Genomic DNA, 22,010 nt, shown 5'->3' on the forward strand with positions numbered 1-22,010 from the left:
CTGAGTACGGTGGCGCGTGCCTGTAATCCCAGCTACTCAGGAGGCTGAGGCAGGAGAATTGCCTGAACCCAGGAGGCGGAGGTTGCGGTGAGCCGAGATCGCGCCATTGCACTCCAGCCTGGGTAACAAGAGCGAAACTCCGTCTCAAAAAAAAAAAAGTCCAAGAAGAGTTAAAGGATCCCTTTCCTTTTCCTGCCTTAGACATCACATAATAAGAGAAAAGAAGACAAGGAATTTCAGTTTCTCTTATCAGTGCTGAAGCTAAACTAAATGAAAGTTTCAGAGGTCTTTGTGAGCTGACCTCAAATCAAAATAGAATTTAAATTGTCATTTTTATCTAAAAACTTGGTCTTATCTACAATCAACATATTTGCCAATGAATTAGGCTTATTCAGAATTTGGGAATTGGCTGTATCTTTTTATCAACAATTATCTCCTTTAATTTGTTTACTAATCTGTGTTAATTGTAGAACAATCAGGAAATAACAATGTACAGACAAAAATCACATTTAATCTTATCTCTGGAGATCCTCTTACAATCAACTTTTGATTCTTTTAATTCTAATTAAAGGCTATGGATAGAAATTATCTGAGGTGCTACAAAAGCCAAAAATAATATATATTTGGCTTTAGGAATTCCCTTGGATTTGATTTTTATATATTGGGAAATCATTCACCTATCAAATTACTACTATCTTTATGCCTTGAAAAAGTAATTATTTCATTATAAAGGACTTCTTTGCCAGCTCCTTATGAACTAGAATAAGTAGTAAGATTTATGCCCTTATTATTAATTCACATAAATTAGATACAGTTATAATATGATTTTCTCAATTCAGAATTTACTTCCTGTATTCATACTGATAGGTAGAGATGACACCACAAAGATCCCCTGCCTGCCCACTCATGCACAGACACACACTTAAACAGAATATCTTACAGTCTAGTTTGCTAACATTGTACTACTTGTGGCATTAAAAACAGATTATTGAATTCTGGTTATGCCTTTATTTATAAAAAATACAAATATTTGGAAGCAAGTTTTATCAATATTTCTTCAAAAAGTTACTACCATGATTTTTTAAATCTTCTGATGCCTAAGAATGGTGGTGGTAATAAAGCAAAATGTAACGGATGATCTGTTTTTCCTTTCACTTTGCTTTGGCTTCCACTATTGTCTTTTCCTTGCCTTATCCATTTCTTTTTCCTCATTATTTTCTCTTTTCCTTATCTTCACAAGGACACAGCCTGTTAGCCAAAATCTCAGTTGCTTCACATATTCAATTACATGGTCTTTTCTGAGTCTTGCCTTCAATTCACCACCAACAAGAACTTTTATTGCAGGTTATACTCTAATTTCACTTTTATTAATCTCACAGAATAAACAAATTTGGAAAACACTGGTATGGATTGTACTAGGGAAAGAGCATTTGTGAATCAGAAAGATTGGTCTCTGAGATCAAACACACTTGGGTTGTAATCCCAACTCTTTCCTTAACTAATTAGGTAACTCAGTTAATAGCTTAAATGCACTGATTCTCATCTATAGAAAACCATGACAATGTATACTTCATAGGCTTCTTCTTTTCTCTATCATTCATAGAAACAGAAGTAGAATCAAAAACCTAAAATCAAAATCTCTCAGAAGGATTTTCCCTTTGACCAAGAGTAACCTCAGAACTTCTGGGTAAATCACTTGTCTTCTCATCTGTAGGCTGCTCTGCTCCTCTTGCTGTCTCCTACCTTTTCAGCTGCCTCTACAATCTCCTCAGCTCCAGCACATATTTCCTGCCCTTGACTTGCTTGAGATACCACTCCCAGCCAGAAGTTCTGGTTTGATCTAGAGCAAATGAAAAGTCAGAGAACTGGAATCAAGCAGTGGGTTACAAATCTAGACTCTGCCACTTACTATCAAACTTTAGCAAGTGATATAGTTTGGAGGTTTGTCCCCTCCAAATTCATGTTGAAGTATGATTCCCATTGCTGGTGGGAGGGCCCAGTAGGAGGTGATTGGGTTGTGAAGGCAGATCACTCGTGAATCACTTAGCACCATCCCCTTGGTAATAAGTGACTTTTTGCTCAGTTAGTTCACATGAGATCTGGTTGTTTAGAAGTCTGGGACCTCCCCATTCCTCACTCTCTTGTTCTTGCTCTCACCACATGATGCTTCTGCTCCCTCTTCACTTTCTGCCATGATTGTAAGCTTCCTGAACCTCTCGCCAGAAGCTTGCTGGCACCATGTTTCCTGTGCACTCCTCAGGACCCTGAGCCTGTTAAACCTATTTTCTTTATAAGTTACCCAATCTCATGTGCTCCTTTGAAGTAGCATAAACAAACTAATTACAGAACATTGGTACCAAGAAGTGTGATATTGCTATATAGATACCTGAAAATGTGGAAGCAGATTTTGAACTGGGTAATGAGAAACGATTGGAAATTTGAAGAGCTCAAAAGAAGACAGGAAGATGAGAGAAAGTTAACCCTTCTGAGAGACTTGTTAAGTGGTTGTGACCAAAATGCTATTGGAAATTTGGACAGTGAAGGCCAAGCTGATGAGGTGTCAGATAAAAATGAGGAATTTATTCATACTCATTTCCATCTGGGACCTCGTCAGCTTGACCTTCATTGTAAAGATTACCCATGCTATACCTTAGCAAAGAATTTGGCTGCATTGTGTGTATGACCTAGGGATCCGTGGAAGTTTGAACTTAAGAGTAATGACTTGGAGTATCTTGCAGAAGAAATTTCTAAGCAGCAGATCATTCAAGGTGTGGCAAGTCTGCTTCTAACAGTCTATGACTAAATAATAAAGCAAAAAAAAAATGACTTAAAGTAGGAGCTTATATTTAAAAGGAAAGCAGAGAAGAAAAGTTTGGAAAATTCACAGCCTGGCCATGTGGCAGAGGAGAAAACAGCAATTTAGAAGAGAAATTCAAATAAGCTATGGAGCAACCACTTGCTAGAGAGATTAGCATGACTAAAAGGGAACCAAGTGCTAATAGTAAAGGCAATGGGAGTAAGTTCTCGAAAGAAGTGCACACAGATCTTGGAGACAGCCCCTCCCATTACAGGGCCAGAGGTCTCAGAGGAAAGAATGATTTCAGGGATCAAACACAGGGTACTGCTGCCCCATGAAGACAGGACACTGCTCCCAGCATCCAGGTTGCTCTGGCTCCAGCCTGGCTCAAAGTGCCCCAAGTACAGCTCAAGCTGCTGGTTTGGAGAGTCAACCCACCACAAGCCTTCGTGGTTTCCATGTGGTTTTAAGTCTGGGGCACACAGAATGTAATTGTGAAAGAGGCTTGGCAGATTCTCCCTAGATTTCATAGGATGTATGGAAAAGCCTGGGTGCCCCGGCAGAAGTCTGACACAGAGGCAGGGATTCCCAGGGAAATTCTACTAGGCCAATGTCAAGGGAAAATGAGTTAGAGCCCCACACAGAATTCCCACCACAGCACTGCCTAGTGGAGCTCTGGGAAGGGGGCTACTACCCCCCAAACCCCAAAATAGTAGATTCACTAGCAGCTTGCATCCTGAGCCTAGAAAATCTGTAAGCACCCAACTACAACCATGAGACCAGCTGCAGAGGGTGTACACTACAAGGCCACAGGGGTGAAGTTGCTCAATACCTTGGGAGCCCACCCCCTCGCACCAGTGTGCCCAGGATATGGGAGATGGAGTCTAAAGGGATTATTTTGGTGCTTTCAGATTTAATGACTGCCCTGATGGGTTTTAGACTTGCATGGGGCCTGTAGCCCCTTTCTCCTGGCCAATTTCTCCCTTTTAGAATGGAAATGTATACCCAATGCCAGTACCACCATTGTCTCTTGGGAGTAAATAACTTGTTATTATCTCACAGACTTATATATGGAAGGAACTTATCTCCAGGTGAGACTTTGGAATTGTAATTAGGGAATTAGGACTTTTGAGTTAATGCTGGAACAAGTTAAGACCTCAGGGAACTTTTGTGAAGGCATGATTGTATTTTGAAATGCGAGGAGGATATGAGATTTAGGGGGACAGGAATGGATGAAATGTGACTCCCAGTGTTACAGGTGGGGCCTAGTGGGAGGTGAGTGGATAATGGGAGTGGATCTCTTATGAATGGCCTAGCCCCATCCCTTTGATAATGAGTGAGTTATTTCTCATTAAATTCAAGTGAGATCTGGTTGCTTAAATGTTTGGGACCTCACCGCTCTCACTCTGTCTCCCACTCTCAACATGTGATGTGCCCACTCCACTTTGCCCTCTACAAATTTTAAGTTTCCTGAGGCTTCAGCAGAAGCAGATGCCGGTGTCACACTTCCTGTACACCCTGCAGGACCCTGAGCCAATTAAACCTTTTTTCTTTATTAATTACCTAGTCTTTGGTATTCCTTTATTGCAATGCAAATGGACTAATACCATTTAACCCCTTTTCATTGTGGTTTTCTCAACTATAAAACTGAGTGAATGATAACCACCTCTCTTGGTTATTTTGAGATTTAGACATGAATATAAGGTACCTTGTGCAGCACACTTTAGTGGAAATAGTAGGTGCTAAATAGTTGGAGTGGTGTCAGCATATCTCTTCCAATACCCACAAGTGATATTATCCATTTAATCCGTCTGTTGTATGCTCGCTGACTTCCTAAAATTAATAAAAGGAGCAAATATTCACTCGACAATGATAATCATGAGACAGTGTGTCATGTTAAGGTTTACAGAAAATTTTTTGTGCATACTTTTGCACAAATATGAGCAAATCATATTAAATCACCAAATATATATTTTCTAAAGTAGAAGGACTAGCTGCATTGGAACTATTTTGTATGAGGTTTGTATTAAAATTGACATTCCCAGATCCCATACTTACTGATTCAGAATTTTGTCTAAGGCCCATGGAGCTAGAAATATGGAATTTTCAGGTGCTTACATGTTGATTTTAATTTTTTCTGAGGTTTACATACTGCTGCTAAGTGAAGGTCACTCACTAAGCATGAGTATTAAATTTATTTGAAAAGTTCCCAGTGCATAGAATTATTCTCTGACCACATATATGGAGGTTTCTTTTCTTTTGAAAAATAAAATAGTCATGGGGAGTAAAAATGTGTGGAAGCCTGAAACTAACAAATCCATAGCCAACAGTGTCATATTTGTTTACAAAAATCCTGGTTGAAATGCAATTATGTGGTACTTGGAGGTGCTTGTAATTCAATGCCGGAATGCCTTTCTTTCTTGTCCCCACCACCAACCCAACGGGGTCAGTTTCCCTCAGTTCATGGTCCTTTCACATCATGAGTTCTTATATCCACATACCTTTAGGAACCATAGAATTATTTATTCATTAACAAGGCTTATTTTCTGAGGCTAGCCCTTGACCATGAAATCCCTTCTGCTTGAATGTTAGACCAGGAGATTTCTGTCCATACATAAATGGTTTTATGGTTCACATTATTTTCAGAAGAACTAGAAAAGCTTGCAAAGACAACCCAGTCAACAGAGCCTGTGCTCTCTTACAGATTTTTTGTCACATTCCTGGAGCAGCAATTTTCCAGAGAGTGTTTCAAGGTAAAACAAGCTCAGGTGATCATTGAAGCATTTTTGTGTTGAGCACTAGGGATCAGGGTCTTCCTCCTATGTAGAACTAAGCCAACTCAGCGAGCTCCTATGAAAAGACAAAAGGGAAAACACTACAGCTGAATTGGGACTACCCTCTCTGCCCATGCTTCACACAAGCATACACGTGTCCACTACTGCTGAACACGGCATTTCTGAATGTCTTCTGAGATTCATGAAAAGCCTGGTCTTACTGTTCTTATTCACTGACACTTCAATCAAAACGATCAACTTACCTGTATTGCAGTCCAGATACTGCATGAGTTGTTCTGACCCAAAATTTTAGCAGATGTCTACCAATCCCATTTTATCTTCTCCTTAGGTGCAAAAATCAACTGTATTCTCTAGCCTTCCTAGCAAAGAGACATGGCTGTAAGCCTGAGTCTTAGCCAATAGAATTAAACAGAAGGGATGTGTGTCACTGAGCTGGCTCATAAACAGCCTTCTATACCATATTCTCTATATTCTTTCTCTATCCAGTGGCTTCACACATAGCTGTATAGGAAGCTATGTGTTAAAGATAATGAAGCCAAAAAAAACCCTACCAAGTTCTTGAATCACCACTTGAAGAACAGCGCACTGAACAATAATATCTATTTTATATGTGCAAGAAATACACTTCTATTCTACTAAAGAATTGCAATTTTAGCTTTATTTGGTATGGTGGTAGCACTACCCTAATACATAAACCTACCATAGGAGTATATTGTATGTTAGAAAGAAACCAGTTATAGCCACCAATGAATCCTCCAAAACACACTTCCAACTCAAATGCACACAAAAAAGTTTTACATAGTTCTCACATTAAGAATTCTTTTTCCCATAGTTTACTTATCACTGAGAAAGGAATTCAGTTTTAAAATAATAATAATCCTTGATAAGAGTTTACAAAACCTTTGCACACTGTCCTCAGATAAAGATGACAGAAAACATTATCTCCAAGAGGAGATAAAATGACATTTCCAAAATAACCCTGGTTAAGTGAAGAAACTAGAAATCAGACCTTGGTCTTCTGACTCCAGATGAGACCAATATTGTAGAATTCAGACTTTGGTCTTTTGATTCTTTCCCTCAAACCAACTTTGTCCTTTGCACTCTTGATGAAAACTTGTAGCCACTTCTCATAGAGAGCAAAATCAGTTCAAGCCTGTTTGCCATAAGGCAAATATATACACAAAACACTCCTATTTAGTGTTGGGGTCTATTTGTAACTTGAATAGAAACCAGGCATTGAGAATTCCTTGCCTCCTCCTAAAAGTCGATGAGGTCCTATTTCTAACTCCTAAGTGCCTTTTTGAGTTTCTAGTGTTGTCTTAAAAATCATCTGGTCTGATTTCAGGCTCCTAATTCCAAACTCTGACTCCCAAATCATATTGTACTTGCCTCAAGCCAACATCCTGTTTCTAAAGCGATTTCATTTCATTTAACCAAGTTTTCTCAGTTGAAATTACCTGATTTTGAATCTTTTCTCATGTAAGCGGTCAGAACAAATGTAAGCAACCCAGTCTGTTTTGCTGAGATCCAGTAGAATGACCACAGCTGTATTTGTTCTGATTCTAGACTCAGAAGAACATTTCTGTCTGTCACTAATTTTTCACTTCCCTTAAAACTTCTGCTGGCAAAGGATGAGATGTTAGTTTGTGTTGTTCCACAGACATTTTTCTTAAGCCCAACAAATTTTCTCTCCATGAGTTGCATTGACTTCTTAGCAGACTCTAGGATAATCCATCCCACTGGAACACCCACTCTGCATGTCAGTGTGAGAGCAGCCCTAGCATGCCAGCGCGATCATGATAATTTACAGCTGAGGTTGCTGCATTCTGGCCCTTTTAATGTAACTGTGCGTGTACAAGTATAAATATGCCCAGAGATGAGGAAAATGTGCTCATTATTTTATTGCATTATTCTACAATGTACATCTTGTCTCTCCAGGCACTGAAAATAGCCTAAGTAAACCACAAATAAGATAAGTCCTGTGATCATCAAAATGAGGACACAATCTAGAATATGACTTTGGTTTGTGGTTGAGTATGTTTGAGTGGAAGATCTGTTTCATCTTGAGACTGTTTCTTTTATGTTTTATTTAAATTAATTACACATGGAAATACTTCTACAATGAGATATGGTGATGATTTCCTAAGAACAAAGTGGGGTGGAAATCCCTGGCTTTATCTGGGGGGCATTTGATGTGAAATTACTTCACTTTTTATTTAGTTATAACTCTGAAATCCAGCAACAACAATGAAATGCTGCATGTGACAATTCTCACTGTCAATCTTGTTTTCTCTTGTTCAAAAAGAAGAAAAGAAAGAAGAAAATGAACAAAAATCAGTACTGGAATGATAGAAAGGTCAATTTAAAAATATATATTGTATGATCCAGGTAATTGGGCTTGCCAATCATAGTTTCCTTTCTCATTTATTACATTATTTAGTGTCTATTAAGCATCCTTAACTCACAATATGTTATTTACCACATAAGAAAGGCATGGATAGTTTACACACTAAGTGGAATACAAGTTCCTATTTTATGCTTTGTAAATATAGTTTCTAAAAGCATTAGGTCCCACTTTGAAATGCCTATGTGAGCCATATATGGGGTGAATGTTTCATGTCTAAGATAAAGAGACAAAGCATTGAACCGCACAAAGCTTGAAGGGAAAAGATGTTCAGAGAACCAGACTGGACACCCAGTAAGAAGAAAATAGCCAAATTATTTCATTAATATATTTCCTTAATTATCATAAACAATAAAAAGACTAAAGAGAATTGCTAGGCTTAAACAGGGCATAGGTGTACCATAATTAATTGTTGAATGAATGCATGGAGGGATGAATTGATGAATAATTGGATGAAAAGAGACAGATTACTGCTGCTGGGTAGGTCCATGTCTGAGCTGATGTCAAATGTGGTGATAGAGCTATGAGGAAATTTCCTATGGAGACCTTGCTGAGGCGGAAGGGGACCAACGTGATGGTTATCATCAGTATTGAGCTCTCACAAATCTAAATAAATTTCTTTCCATGAAAAATATCTACTATTTTTCCTTACATGACCCTTTACAATGACATTCTGGGAGAAGAAGACTTCATAGAGGAAAGTGTTGACATCTTCTTCCATAAAAAAGTAAATGTCTGAAGGAATGAGGTTTGGTGAGTGTCACCATCAGAAATATCCATGGTGACACAATGAGAGACTACTCTATACTGGTTAGGATGATTATCTTAAATAGAAAAAGAAAGAAAATAGTAAGTGTTGGTGAAGGTGTGGAGGACTTTGAATTTATGTGCATTGATCATGAAAATATAAACAATGTGCCCATTTGAAAAAAGGATGGTGATTCTTTAAAAACTTTAAACCTATAATTACTGTACAATATAGGAATTCTATTTCCGGGTATATACCTAAAAGAACTGAAAGCAAGGACTCGGGTATTTACACACTGATGTTCACAGCCACATAATTCACAATAGTTAAAAAGTAGAAGCAACCTAAATGTTCATTAATAGATGAATGGATAAGCAAAATGTGGCAGATAAATATAGGGAATATTATTCAGCCATAAAAAAGAAGAAAATTTTGACACACAATACAACATGGGAAAATCTTGAAGACATTATTTTACATGAAATAAGCCAGTCACACAAAAAGACAAATACTGCATGATTCTACTTACATGAAATAACTACAGTAGTCAAATTCAGAGACAGAAATTAGAAGGGTGGTTTCTTGGGGTTGGAAAGTGTGGGATAGGGAGGGAGGAATGTGGAGTTAGTGTTTAGTGGGCACAGATCTTTGTTTGGGAAAGATAAGGTTCTAGAAAAAGATGGTGGTGAGGGTTCACAATGTAAATGTACTTAATGCCACAAAATGAAACACTGAAAAGTTATGTGTATTTTACCATTATAAAAATAAATATTCATTAGAGCAAAAGTACAATTATGCTATTAAGTACTCTACCTGAAGAAATCCACAAACTATGAGAAAAAGACTAAGATTTAATGACCTTTGTAAGAGTCACTGGATCTTTGCGTTTTCTTCTTAACACTTTTTCTCTTTGACCTCACATATTATTAATCACAGAAAAAAACTGAAAATTCTAATGCATTGTTTGTTGATCTTTAGAAGGAAGAAAACTGCCAGACTCTCTTTAACACTGAAACAAGCAAAAAAAGGCAGAAAATGCTGAAGGAATTCGTAACTGTTCTTATAGACAAAAAGGAAAAGAAAACTAACACTAGAACACTATGACAAGAACGTAACAGTACTGGACGACATCATGTTTTACATGACTTTTCAATAACAGTTCAGATAGAGCCTATAAGAGACCAAAGCCTCATGATCAGGAGAAATAGGAGCAGAAGGAAGAAAAAGGGCACGGAAGAAGCACAACATATAACTGAGCTCTGGCAGATCCACCAGCTCTTTGCTGTATCTCAGTTGTATCATTCTTCCACACTAAATTCTATTTAGAAGTGTTTGTGCCCATCTTGCCTACTAGGCTTGGAATTCCCTCAGTTGGCATGTAGTAGACATTCAATAAACATATGCTGAGGAAATGCATGATGAATAAATAAATATGTGAATATGCTAACATCAGTTGGAATTCAATTCAATCCATAAAACCTTTTAAGTGCCTTTGATGTGCAGTGAATGTTCTTCTCCAGGAATTACAGTGTATCAGGCAAGCCAAATACATAAATAATTAATAGTAGTGGACTCTGATAAATGTATAATAGAGTTGAAAAGAAGTTAAAAAAAAAGGAAGACCACAGGAAGGCTGTTCAGAGGAGGTTAGATTTTAATGGGCCTTTGAAAAATGGGAAGATTCTGGATGGTAGCTAAGAAGCAATTCGAATCCTGGAAAGGAGGAAAGACCAGTGTGCTTTAGGACACAGAAGCAGGAAATATACAAGCTGTCATTGGAGAACTGCAAATACATTTTGTAGTCTCATAGAATTAAGAATGTATTAATGAAGGTCTCTCTGGAATTTGTGGAAAATTGTAAAAATTGAGTTAGAAGCATGAGAAACTATGTTATTTTTCACATAGTAGGAAACTATTGGAAAATTTGAGATAGGAAATAAACTTAGCTCCTGTGATGGTTAATATTGAGTGTCAACTTGATTGGATGGAAGGATATAAAGTATTGTTCCTGGGTGTGTCTGTGAGGGTCTTGCCAAACGAGATTAATATTTAAATCAGTGGACGGGAAAAGGCAGATCCACCTTCAATCTGGGTGGGTACCATCTAATCAGCTGCCAGTGTGGCCAGAATAAAGCAGGCAGAAGAATGTGAAAAAAACAGACTGGCTTAGCCTCCCAGCCTACATCTTTCTCCCATGCTGGATGCTTCCTACTCTCAATCACTAGACTCCAAGTTTTGAGCTTTGGGACTCAAACTGGCTTCCTTGCTCCTCAGCTTGCAGACAGCCTATTGTGTGACCTTGTGATCATGTGAGTTAATACTATTTGTTCTGTCCCTCTAGAAAACCTTGACTAATACAGTCCCTTTAAATTTATAAAGGATAGAGCTGGAAGCAATGTGGATTATGAATCTGCAAGAGGGAGTAATTAGAGTGATTATGAACAATGAAGAGGATATTTCAAACAGCCAGGGTAAGCATCAAGGATCCAGCTAGGGTAATGGCAATGGAGATGGGGATGCACATGGGAAATGCCTACAATTCTATCTTCTGAATGGTTTTGAAACTTTGTGAAATGGAAATATAATGGGCATGAACACCTTTGTAAGAAAAGATGGAAAATAACGCATGCAAGAGAAAAAGGTTGAAATAATATTTTTTATTATGTAGCAATTTCATCCTCAGAAAATTCCTTTAATTAGCCCCCTCCAGTGTTCTCTTGATTTTTTTCACTATTCATGGTTTCTCCTCTGATCTTACTTGCACAATCATCAGTTTATCAGCACAACCTTTCTCAGACAGCATAATCCACCTGTACTGATCAAAAATAAGTGCAGTCCCTAGTTTCAGTTTTGAGTACTGTGAATATTATCACAAGCTGGAACAGGGACTGAGATACTGAGTGGACATTGGCACAGGCTTATAGGAGGAACAACTGGCAAAAAATGGGAACAGTTCACCTAGAAATGGAGGGAGACGTGGAGAAAAGAGTCCTAACAAATGGGCCAGAAGAATCTTGGTTTTGACTCCTTTATTTTAGCTGAATCTCATTTTCCTTGCCTGCAAACAATTTTCCTTACCTTGCATATCAAACAAGATTTGTAAGTGGTCCATAAAATTATTTTTAAAAACAAAGAAATGAGGTTTGTTTTTATTGTGATAGGTAATGTCATGAGGGTTTCTGAAAGCTCTATGTGAAAGAAACAGGAGACATTTTCATATCCTCTTGGAAGGTACAGGTAGGATCAGAAGCTTTGCACTCAACAAAGGAACAAGTTTGGTCTGATGGGAAATGCCATGAAGATAGAGTAGCTTGTTTCAGGCTATGGAGAGTGGTCTATTGTGTCTTCAGGAAAGTATGCCAGTCTTGTGGTTGGTGGGATTGAAGCATCAAATGGGGAAGTGAACTATGTGTTTCTTAGATGCCTCCCCATTCTACAATTCCAAGAGAAGTTTCTCTCTCATTATGACTGAGCAATGTTACATGGCACTTTAAAATGAGGTGCCAACAGATTTCAAACAAACTAAACAGTAATGTTGAAATGACTACTTTCTTAACAGTAAAACAAAGAAACAAATAAACTTCTCTGTGAGAAGCTGGAAGAAGAGGAAAGAACTCTAGTTTCTAGTGATTCTTGAATCTAGAGAGCTTGGATGCGACTCTGTTTGGAAAAAACTCTCAACCCACTTTTCCTCTGCTTTCTTACCAAAAAAACAACAACCATCAACACAGAAGTCATCTGTGATCCCAAAGTATGTGGTGATTTCTCCCCATCAGCAAGAAAGCAATCAGTTCTGCAGTAGAGACCAGCTGGGTATCTTCCAATTCAGTTCTGACCTTACCAACCCAGAGGTAGTGTCAGATCCCACAGGTTGAGGGCTCAGTCCCCAAAACTGCCTCCTGCCTTCAGACACCAGTCACAAGTTTAGGCCTCCAGAACTTCTGACTGGCTACAAGTTGGGGTTCCTGTGACCCCTCTTTGGGTTCAACTAATTTGCTAGAGCAACTCGCAAAACTCAAGGTAATGCTTACTTTATGTTTATTGGTTTATTATAAAGGATATCACAAAGGATACAGTTAAAGAAATGAATAGGGTAAGGTATGGGGGAAGGGGCACAGAGCTATTTTGTCCTTCCTGGGTATTTTAGTCCATTCTCATGCTGCTAATAAAGACATACCTGACACTGAGTAATTTATGTAAAGAAAAAGAGTTTTAATGAACTCGCAGTTCCACGTGGCTGGGGAGGCCTCACAATCATAATGGAAGGCAAAGGAAAAGCAAAGTCACATCTTACATGGTGGCAGGCAAGAGAGTGTGTGCAGGGGAACTGCCCTTTATGAAGCCATCAGATCTCATGAGACTTATTCACTGTTATGAGAACAACATGGGAAAAACCCACCCCATGATTCAATTACCTTCCAGCAGTTTCCTCCCATGATGTGGGGATTATGGGAGCTGCTGTTCAAGATGAGATTTGGGCAGGGACACAGTCAAACCATATCACTGGGTGTGCCACCTTCTAGGAATAGCTTCTAGGAACAGAAGCTCTCTGAACTCTTTCCTTTTGGCTTTTTATGAAGATTTTATTTGTTGTCCATAACTGACAACCATGTAGAAATGTGATTGGATAAAAAGAGTATGATCTAAACCCAGTGGGACCTGCCTGTTCAGATTCTTCTTGGCCTCTCTGTGCAGCATGCCTTTCCCTGGGGTGTGGGGTAGGATTCTCTTTGGAATGATAGACTCAGGTGTAATAATGAAAGTCATATAGGGTCTTGCCTTGGGCAGGTGAAAGGAGGGCAGAAGGTCAGAGAAAGAAATGCTGTTTCCTGAGATTTAAAGCACACCAAAATTATAACCAGGGCTCTGGGAGTTATAAGCCAGGAACCATGAACAAAAACCTATAAAATATCACCGACTCACTTCCTGATAAATGAGAGAGTAAACAAAGAGGATGGAGATAATTTCTCCTATGTCTTTCTAGAAGAGTTTTCTCTAGAAAATGCTATGCTTTTTATGCCATATCCCAGATTTAATGGAATAACAAGGTGGAATAAATATGGTCTGGCTTTGGAATCTGTACTACCTCTCACTGGATGTGAGGCCCTGAGCAACTTCTGTAAACTCTTTAAAGCCAAGTGTAGTTAACTGTAAAAATCAGGTAATAATTAAAACCTTTAGACCTAGTATGAATGTGGCAAAGTGTGGAGGTATCCAGCTTTGTGTCTCAGTGGGATTTGTATATAACTCATCATGTCTAGCAGATAGTTCGCCCAGCCTTCCAGAAACACATTGAAGTAGAGGCTAGGAGCTGCCCATGAGAGAACCCAACCTGAGTTCACCCTGAACTGATATACAGGAGCGTGTCTCATAAGCTATTGAGTTTGTGCAATCAAAGCCAATAATAGGACGGGTGCAGTGACACATACCTGTAATCTCAACACTTTGGGAGGCAGAGGTGAGCAGATCACTTGAGCCCAGAAGTTTGAGACCAGCCTGGGCAACATGGCGAAACTCTGTCTTTACAAAAGAATACAAAAATAAATTAGCTGGGCATGGTGGTCTGCTACTCAGGAAGCTGAGGTGGTCGGATTGCTTGAGCCAGGGAGGTTGAAGCTGCAGTGATCATGCCACTGCACTCCAGTCTAGGCAACAGAGTGAGACCTCCTCAAAAAAAAAAGCCAAGGTTATTTATTGAGAATAACAGTCTCATGTTAAGTGAAATTGGAGCCAATGGAAACAGTATAACAAGAACAACAAAAGTTAATAAATAAAAAGAAAACCTCCATTTATAGAATAGACAAATGAGATGTGAGCCACAAAAATCTATTTGTAACAGCAATTATTAATGAGAGGCTCCTGGGGAACATGACCTTAAGTGGCAACAGAACAAAGGGTTATGAGTTGGCCACTCACAAAACTTAGACTTCTGAATAATGTCTGCCATTCACAGTGTCTCCTAACCCAACAAGAAGAGTGGTTAGAAGGATGAAAACTGAAATAGTAATTTCTTTTAAAACTCTGGCATATATCTGGTTGCAGCTATGCTTTGTGATATTTTCAACACCACAACCAACAGAGGAAAAATGTTTTATTTCACTTTGCCGTGGATGGCCATGTAGCTTTATCATCACCAGGACTCCAAGGAATCAGTTTGGAGGCTCCTAGTAAGAAAGTATGGGTGAGCATATTCAGTGCAGCCCAGAGGTTCCCTGGCAGGTTCCCAGGAGACAGAATGCGCCACAAGAGAGCATGATAGCAAGAGGGTACCCAGCAGGAGGATCCGGTAGAAGACTGGACTGCTGGGAAGGGTAATGTTCGTGGTAGAACAAGGCAATATCCTGTCCCAGAGTGAAGAAGTCTCTGCTTAATGAAATTATTCTTTCAAACCCTGAATGCATAATAGTCAGTATTTAGAAACCAAAAAAGGAAAAGTTATATATCAGGGATGAAAAGTCACAAAATGTTCTCCCATCACCTCTTAAAGAATTTTTAAGATGTTACTAATGTATGCAAAAGTTGACTGACAGACTAGGGGTCCTTTCATAATGCAATGCTCCAGAAGTCAGCCTGATCACACAGAACTGACAGAATCAGAATAGCTAACACACTAAGAAGCCTCAGGGTTGCCAGTTCTTATGTTTTGTGTGACCTTCAAGTGTAACTTCAAATCTCAGATTTATAGGAACTTTAAAACAGAGTCATGAGTTTCATTTTAGATCACTGTGATTTCCATGGGTTTCCTAAAAAGACCTTAGCACCAAATCACTCAGGGCTCATTTCAGTTACACCCCAGTCTTTTGATACTTCCAGAACCTAAAGTAGCAAGAAAAGTTTGCTTCTTTTGTGTTCTAATGTATTTATATTTTTTCTGATAGACACAAAATCGCCCAGGAGAAAGGATTCAAGTTCAGGTTTGTATAACAATGGTTTTAAAAAAACTCTAGCTCTGATTATAGTAGAGAGGGGGATTTATGGGTTGATAAGACTTCACTAATCAAACGCATACTTCAGTATTTAGTGTAAGAATTGAAAGTGAACTCCAGATGTGTTTATGTGAGCCAGACACCCTGGTAACCAGACTGTGAAATCAACCTGCTTCGGCAATGTCTAGGTGAGGGCAAAACAACTGGTTGGCTCAGAAATTTCAATTATCAGACAAGACATTATAAAAAAGAAAAGCCATCAATTCATTACTAAATTTAGCTAGCCAGTTTGGTCAGAAAGATCATTTTGTTAGACCCAACCTTTGAATTATGAAATATCTAATAAGAAAAATTGTGATATAATAAAATATTAAATTTCTTGGGTAGCTAGAGAATTGCCTACAATGCAGATGCAGTTTTGAAACAGAAAATGTAAAATAGATCGCAATCTCCAGGAGCAGCATCAACAATTTCAGCAATTGCTAGGGAAGTAAACTAAATGAAAAGACTTACAAAAATTATTTAGGTAAGATCCAGAAACTATTCTGTAGTACTCCTTGATTAAAATAGCATTTCCATCACATAGAGCCAACAGAAGAATGCATTTCTATAATGCTGGATATCTCTCCCAGTCCTACTTTTGGAAATTTAATGGATGGAAAGAACGTAGGCACTGCAGGAAAAGGAAACTCCATTTAACTGACTCTCCATTTACAAGGAAACTCTACTCCTTGAGGTACATGCGGTCTAGGGTATGCTGGATGCTAGAGAGAAGAGGCTGGCTCTGGCACATCTACTCTTGTCTTCTAGCATCTATGGGGCTACATGTTTAACAAGAGGGGTAGTATTTGTTCCTAAACCTATTACAGCTACTTTTAAGGGGATGAAATTGAGGAAAATAAAAGGATTTCAGAAACACTGTCATTTCTCTAAAAGCCAAGTTGAATGCTTAGTAAAATCTCAGTAAAATTGAGTACTAAAAAAAATTCTGTAGCATTAAATTTGAGGAAGAAAATTGTCAGGTGTCCTGTTTTAAGTTGTTCTGCAAATGTCTTTAAATTCTCATTAATCTTTAAATAACCCAAATCTGGAAAATGTATGTAACGGCGTATGGGCTTGATCTACACAATAAATATAACATTCTAACTGATGATGCCAAATTCCAATCAGTGCAATAAAAGAGGGTTTGACTGATGCCAAATAAGATCTCAAAGTATATTGACTGATTGGCAAAAGCTCTGCAAGTATATAGTTCCCATTAAAATAAAATGTGTAAGATATGGGAATACATTGCATGATATTGTGTATAAAGGGGTATGTATTACTGTATGAATCATATTGTATGATTCCCTGCTTTAACTGAAATTTCTACTTAGCTGGCCAAATACTTAGGGAAATCATTTTCAATAAGAGGACTTCTACAGAATAATCATGTACCCTTTTAAACTATCAGCCTAAAATGATAGAAATTCAAGAAACCCTTGAGATATAAGACAATTTATGTCACTCAAGTGGATTTTTTCCACTTAAAGGAAAAAATAGAACTTGCTCCACCCTGCTTTTCCAACATATTGTAGAGTGGAACTTTGTACAAAAGTACAAAAATGAACCAATAACAAAATTCTGAAAAATTGCAAGATCAGAAAGAAAATGTGAACACAATGCAACTGAAGAAACTGAAGTGCAGTATAACTGAGTAGATAGGAGGAAGCGCAGACTGAAAGGACAGTTGATTTTGTACAAATAAATGACCTTCTCTGTCTTACTTTTCTGTTCTGTTAAATAGCAAATGAAAAAAATTACCTAATCTATGAAGATATATGACATATATAATACATATATATGGTGAGTGTTTGTATATGTAAAGTGTCTTCTGCTGGCCTTAAACCACCAAACATATTTTGCCTATGCAGATATGATGCAGACTTTAAAGAGCACTGCATAGCTACTCATTCACAGGTGCATCTGTCTCTGGAATGGGATATGCAAAGAGCATAGAAAACACTCAAATCAGGGTCTTATAAAAATAGAACCAATAAAAGAAAACAATGAAAGATGAACACAAGATGCATTTTCCCCTACAATGAAAACAAATATACAAATCTAATTTTTTCTTATTTTATGGAATTACTATGTCTACCAAAAGTTCATGAAACTCAGTATTCAATTTTTAAATGCCTATTGAATAATTTATATAGAAAGTTATTAAAATAAATGAGCACAATGGTTATCAGGGAATGTGTTCTCTTTCTGGGTCCACAGGGGGGCATAGTTTTAAGGGCAAGAACTTCTCAGTGCCATGCCCCGCTCCCATCTCTCTCCATCCCAGAGATTTAACAGTTTATGTTTGAATTTCACAGGCGCGAGAAGAAACTTAAGAGTCAATCACTCCAGCGGAAGTTCTAAGGAACTCCTTTCATTGGCCAGTAGTCTTAGAGAAGGTAGGGGTTCCTCCCAGGTTAAAAGTCTCCTTCTTCCACACCCCTTCAGACTCCATGTTTGGGTCCCCATCCACGAACACTCCCTTTGTGGAAGCCATCTTTCTCTCTCCTGGATTTCCCCTTTGGGGTCCCCTTCCATACTCTCTTGTGAAAGCCCATCTTCCCTCTGAAACTCCATCTCTCTCTCTATTCCCTTCCACTCACTGTGGAAGCTGCTTTTCTCTCCTGGATTCCATCTTTCTGGATTCTCTCACTCAGTGTGAGAGTTCGTTGTTTCTTTCTCTCTCATCCTGTTTCTCTCTCTCTTTAAATAAAATCACTTTCTACAAACACTTTTGAGTCTGGCATTTACTGTGCACTGTGCCGTGGTCCCCTCTCTCATTCTTGAGAGGGCAGGAGACCAAGAACCTGGAGAAATGTCCTCTCAGGGGAGCTGAGGGTACCCTGAATCCCTGAACCCCAATATTACAGTTATACTGTAATCCTTTTCTAAAAATATATATATGTATATAAGTTTGTGTATGCATATATAAAGGTAAATATAGAGTTATACATACTGGAGATTGGCTATTTTAAGGGACAGAGGTTAGTCAAGGAAACGAGGAGAGAAATTATTGCTTTTATTAACATATTTTATATTACTTAATAAAGTAGAGTAGATATATATTTTTCTTAGCTAATTTTTAAAATCCAATGTATAAAATGAGTAGAATAGAATCCAGGTTGTTTTTTACAATGATTGACTAGGGTAAACTAATTTCACATTCTTAGGTGGCAGGAACAAAATAACTGATACTCCCCTTAAATAATTCTAGGGTGTTCTATTGCAGTAATCATATCCTAGGCATTTTATACCAAATCTCCCATTGAAAATATGAATGAGATCAAAAATTTTCGAAGGCAATGGAGAAGTAACCTTTCCATGAAGAATTACAATGCCAAGATCCAAGAAAAGAAGAAAATCTAGAAAGTTGAACTTAGCATTTCAGGTTGCTTTTCTTTGGGTATCTTCCAGTTTCTTTCTTTTTTTTTTTTTTTTTTTTGAGACGGAGTTTCCTTCTTGTTACCCAGACTGGAGTGCAATGGCATGATCTCGGCTCACCGCAACCTCTGCCTTCTGGGTTCAAGCAATTCTCCTGCCTCAGCCTCCCGAGTAGCTGGGATTACAGGCACGCGCCACCATGCCCAGCTAATTTTTGTATTTTTAGTAGAGACGGGGTTTCACCATGTTTACCAGGATGGTCTTAATCTCTTGACCTCATGATCCACCCACCTCGGCCTCCCAAAGTGCTGGGATTATAGGCGTGAGCCACCGCACCCAGCCCCGAGTTTCTAATAATATAGTTAAGAAGCCAACTTGTTGATCTATGTAACCAAACCCTCACAGGTCTAGGGATATAAAAACTAGAATTTGGGTCTTGGTAATATAGGTAATGGGTCCCTGGAAAACTCTCTAAGTTTTCAATTAGGATTCTGAAGAGCCACATAGTCCCTTCAGGTGAAGTAAGCCAAAAATAAAACAATCCTAGCAAAGTCTAAAACTTATCTTGGCATCATCTCAATTATTGATTGGACTAATGTGACCTGGGATGGCTAGTTTCCCTATCAATATATATATATATATATATATATATATATATATTTTTTTTATTTCCAGATGCAAATATAATTTTTTTCAGAAGGAAGATACCATTAACAAGAGTCAATTTATCTCTTCAATTTTTCATATACGATGTCCAACATTCAATCAAAACTTATAAGTATATGACAAGACAGTGTGATTGAAAATCCAGAGAAAAAGACCCTATAGAAATACACCTACAAGGATGCTAATCAAATAGCGATAACAGACACAAACTTTAAAATAGCTATGCTTAATATGATCAAGAATAGAAAAGGAAAGGGTTAAAATTTCAGTGGAGAATGAAAAACTATTGAATAAAAAGATTCTCTGTAAAATAAATTGCTTTTTTCCATTTTATGACTTTCAGAATCCTTTGAATTAGTCATGTCAGTAGCTATGACACCAATTAAGCCAAACTTAACTACCTTATAATGTTTTTCATCACAGTATCTGTTTTTCTAGACATTTTACTATTTGGAGTATCAAAAATTTCTTTAACAATATTAATTTCATAGTTTTCAAAGATTATGGTTCCTTCTGATCACATTATAGTCTGGAAAGACTGTTTTACTCTTTTTGATAAGTGACTCATTTCATCCAATTTCTGGTCTCTCCCTTCTTATTCCTACTTAATTTTCAACTCGATTCCCTTCCTACTGAAAACATCTTCTAACAATTTCCTAATTATAAGTATTATGAATATAGATGAAGCGGTACAGAAAAAGAGCTATATAATGCATGCACTACGGAGAATATACCATTAAACTATAAAAGCTGAGAATTTAATGACAGAATAAGGAAGTTTTGAAAGGCACAAAATTACATGAAAATAAATTAAAAATTAAAATCAAGCTTATTGTTCATTTTATTTAGGGAACAGCAGCTGCTTCTGTGTTATTTTTATTTGAAAAGTTTTCTTCTGTATTGATATCTCAGCTTTCTCTATATATGTATGCATACATACACATTCATCATATTTACAAACCGTGGAATATATAAAAAACAGCAGGCTAAATAGACATAAATTTCATGTTCTAAAATATCTCCCTTGGCCCAAAATTAAAAATGGAGAATTTCATCCAAGAAAATTCTAAAATTATGAAGTTTTGACATGTTTTTAAGTACAAGTTTCCTTTCTTCAAACAACTTAAATGGGTACATTTCAGTCATAATCATATTGAAAGAAAGTAACTTTTGATAAAGATTATATGTTAAAAGGTTGACCCGGAGAATTCTGCTGCTTCTTGATCCTATGCCTTATAGCATACCAGTGCGCCCACTGAGAAAACCTTTAAAAGCCCTCAAAATATAAAACATCTGTTTGTTTACATGAGCATGGTACTGTGACAAAAAGGACTGAAGGACCCAGAGTATACATCAAAGGAAAATGTGTTGAAGTTAGCTCAAATTCTGCCTGCTGATGTATCTGATGGCACTTGTTGAGCCCTGGCATGGGATGATGGCCTAGTAAAGAAGGCAAAGGTTAGTTGCCAAGACATGGGAGTGCTTTAGGCAGTCTCATGAGCCTAAAGCGCTTTTGAAGTTCAAGACTGCAAAAGCCAGATATTAATTAGCCAGATATTAAGGATTTGAAATGTAGGACAGAGACCAGGCCTGAACATGGGAAGTCAAAACTTGAAGACCATCTCATGAGCATGGGAAGGCAAAACTTGAAGTTCAAGACTGCAAAAGCCAGATACAAATTAGCCAGATATTAAGGATTTGAAATGTAGGACAGAGACCAGGCATGGTGGCTCATGCCTGTAATCCCAACACTTTGGGAGGCAGGTCACTCGAGACCAGGAGTTTAAGCCCAGCCTGGGCAACACGGAGAAACCCCATTTCTGCTAAAAATACAAAACATAGCCAGGTGTAATGGCACAAGCCTATAATTCCAGCTGCATGGGAGGCTGAGGCAGGAAAATTACTTGAACTTGTGAGGTGGAGGTTGGAATGAGCTGAGATAGCTCACTGCACTTCAGCCCGGGTAACAGAGCAAGACTCTGTCTCAAAAAAAAAAGTAAGATACAAGTGAGGTGTAGAGAACTAAGACTAATATTTGGAAATCATTTTCTTCTTGAGTCACTTGCTTAATTTGAGAAAGACAAAAGACTAAAATGTCAAGATTAAGATGGCTGAAAAGCATAAGAAAATATTGTCCCTTTTTTCTAGGGAGCAAAAATTAGAGTTCATGACCTGCAAAGTTGGAAAGGGCTTAGGAAGCTCCAGGCTGTGAGTTGACTCCACTGAAGGTGGATAACTGGAAGAAAACCAG

The 22,010-nt window shown here is 37.9% G+C and overlaps 1 long non-coding RNA gene across 2 annotated transcripts in view; it reads right to left on the bottom strand.

Moving 5' to 3' along the window:
* Positions 1–854: 854 nt before the first annotated feature.
* Positions 855–22,010, bottom strand: part of LOC118154521 (uncharacterized) — a 63,768-nt gene continuing 42,612 nt past the window's right edge. For both annotated transcript variants that reach the window (XR_004744516.3, XR_004744515.3), the window contains 3 exons: positions 5,500–5,647; positions 4,506–4,630; positions 855–1,840 (listed from right to left, as the gene is read on the bottom strand). This is a non-coding gene — a long non-coding RNA (uncharacterized LOC118154521). The remainder of the gene's footprint in view (positions 1,841–4,505; positions 4,631–5,499; positions 5,648–22,010) is intronic.

The sequence above is a fragment of the Callithrix jacchus genome, chromosome 1 (genome assembly GCF_049354715.1).
Source record: "Callithrix jacchus isolate 240 chromosome 1, calJac240_pri, whole genome shotgun sequence".
In the NCBI taxonomy this organism is placed as follows: domain Eukaryota; kingdom Metazoa; phylum Chordata; class Mammalia; order Primates; family Cebidae; genus Callithrix; species Callithrix jacchus.